Source organism: Lathyrus oleraceus, chromosome 3, assembly GCF_024323335.1.
Source record: "Lathyrus oleraceus cultivar Zhongwan6 chromosome 3, CAAS_Psat_ZW6_1.0, whole genome shotgun sequence".
Classification (NCBI taxonomy): domain Eukaryota; kingdom Viridiplantae; phylum Streptophyta; class Magnoliopsida; order Fabales; family Fabaceae; genus Lathyrus; species Lathyrus oleraceus.
The window spans coordinates 75,390,895-75,394,019 of record NC_066581.1 but is presented as its reverse complement, the minus strand read 5'-3'; positions in this window follow the sequence as shown (position 1 = coordinate 75,394,019).

Here is a 3,125-nt window from a genome sequence, read left to right as displayed (position 1 = left end):
TAATAAGAAACCCAATGGTATCAAATAAAGATAACCAACGAATCATCCAAGCTAGCACTCCAAAGCAAGCAATCTTCTATGTCCTTTATGTGTATCAGATGAAAAATCCCTTGAAACATACTTAAAATAGAAAACATCAAATAATACAATAAGATCAAATTAACAATTTAGACAAAGAGAAAGAGTGTATCGGATAAACCCAAGGGAGTCTCTCAAGCTTGTGTCAGATGAATGACATTGGCCATGTTTTGGTCTTAAATTAATTGCATTGGCCAAAATTTTCTTCCATAGCTCAGGAATGTTGCCTACTCTAAATCCATAGGTCCAAATCAAGTCACAGACAAAGCCAATAGTCCACCAATGTGTTTTTTAGTATTTTTGTTTTTATTAAGTTATTTAAGGTCCTAAGAACACAAACAAAATATGATCACAAGCACAAAATATAATGACTCAAGTGAGCAAAATGAAAATAACTTAAGCATAAACATAGGCCCAAGTGGGCAAAGAGAAAATGACTTAAGCATAAACAATTTGCATGAATGCAATGACAAGGAATGATAAAGTGCAAGAATTTAAATTGCATTAAAGTAAATGACAAGAAAATTAAATGTTACTTATCAAGTTAGTATGTTAATTTGTGCCTTGAGGCAAATTTAACGCTATGTTAAGCAATCGTAAGTAGGCTTATGTAGAAGTCATACCTATCTGAGACCGGTCAGTAATAATGTTGGTATTAATGCATGCTAGACAAGGTATCCAAGACCAAGCTCCTAAAGCATACCACACACAAAAATAAGATAGGATGGGCATATCTCAATCAAGCTTATGTTGATTCATCTGACACAAGGTCATTGATGAATTAACTAGCTAATGATCCATGAGAAGTCATTGACCAAGAGATGATTTGGGAATAAATGAGATGAAAATGGAGAGATGAAATGAAGGAGATCCCAAATTGGTCAAGGAATGAACTTCACTTGATCAATACCATTCATTCATCTTGAGGGATGAAGTTTTAAACTTCATTAACCTCCTAAATCCAATGGTATTGACCAAGTTCATGTCCAATTTAACAAAGACTAAAGCCAAATAGAAGTAAGGTCAACACAAGGTCAATACAAAAACTCATCAAAGCATTAAATCAATTAAAATATTTTAAAACATGTATTAAAAATGAAGAAAATAAGTTTTCAAAGATCAAAAACCTAAAACCCCTTAAAAACACCAAAGAAATGTCCAAGGGATTTATCATAGGTCAAGTAAGGTCAAAGGACCATTGACTAATTTTTTTGGCATTTTTCAAAAGTCAGAAGTAATTAAAAACTAATTAAAACAAGTTTAAAAAATCATAAAATTCACCAAAAAATATCAAACTTAATCCAAAAATTAATTTTAAATCATAAATGGAAAGAGGAAAATATTTGTGAATTTTTGGTGTTGGTCCCATAATTTTTCGATCAAAAGTGAATTTATGGTGAATTTTAAAAGAAAAAGCTAATTAAAAATCAAATTAGAAAAATAAAATAAAAAGGAAAAAACCGGAGCCATCAGATCTCCCTCATTAATTGAGGTGGAAAATCTGATTTTCTAAAACATGCGTTCCACATATGCCATAGTCAACGCGATCACACGTGTGGTAATCATGACCAAAGGCCTTGATTAGAAGATGGAAGTGAGATCCAAGGGTGGGAGCAATGCCACGCCACCACCGGAGCCATAGCTCCGATCTTCTTCTTCGGTGAGGGTCACCGAACTGTCAAGCATAAACTTGACCAGAAATTTATGGATCATACATCACTTTAAAGGAAAATTGCAAGGATCGCGAATATGGCCTCCATTTATTCCATCTCTCACTCTATAATCAGAAAAGTGAAGATGAAAACCGAGGTGTCCAACCTGAGTTGCTTCAAATCAAGCTTAAAATAACTTACTCGTGTTGCCTACATTGGTAGGACTTCAGCCAACACAAAATTTAGTTCAGATCTAGAGTGTGGAGGGAGAATCAAAGAGATGAAGTCTTGAGAAATTCACCTCCTGTGAGCAGCTTTTGCGCTTGATTCTTGATGCAATGGTTCGTGCTTTCTCTTTCTCTTACTTGCAGAACCTTAATGGAATGGAAAAGGGAATGAACCTTTAGAGTTTCTGTTCACAAACTCGAGTTGAAAAAAAACTTTATTTGAAAATAAATCTTCAAAGAACTCTATGGATTGAGGTTATTGAAATGGCTAGCAAAGCTTGGGCAGTGTTCTCCTTCAATTTTAAGCAAATGCTCTTTGATTTATAGGCCAAGCAATTGATCTCTACGCCTTTCAAAATTTGAATGAAATTGAGAAATTCTTGGTGAATGGGTGCATGTACAGGCCCAATTCATGATTGAAATCCACTCCAAATCGTGCAAGAATGTTTCTGAAGTCATCACATAAGGCCATGCAAAGGTGTGCAATGTTTGGAGTTCAAATCTTTCCAAAACAAGCCATAGAAAGACCTCATACGCAAGTCCCTCATTTCTCATCTAAATGATGTGATATTAGACTCTTTAGAAAGATATAATCATAGGTAACAACTTTGATGTTGTGACCTTTTCAATTTGAAGCTTTGAAAATGGAGAAAGTTGGCCTTGAAGATGGAGGTATCAAAAATACTTAGAAATTTTTCTAAGTTATAAGCCAAATGATCTCTCTTTCCACCTTGAATAACTTTTGATGTGAGCTTCAAATGAACTTGTCTCCTTCTACAAAGTTGTATCTATTTCAATTATATTCAATTTTACCATAAATTTGGAACCCTTTGGAATTTTTATGATGGAGTTATGGATTTTAAAAGTTGAGGAAATTTGCTTGTTCAATGATGAGGACCAAAATTGACCTATAATGTTTCCTCATGGCACATGACTTTTCAAGTAGAATTTTATCTTTATAAAAGAAGAAAAGTTGAATAAGACATCTTTAAATTAATCATGAAACTTGGATCGTATTCATATCATAAAAAATAAGGAAGTTATGGCTCTTGAAAGTTGACATTCTATCTAGGACACTGACAAAATGACCTATAATCTTTCACCATAATAAATGGCTTTCCAAGAAAAATTAGATCTTGAGGCCAACATGAAAGATGTTTGGAATGTC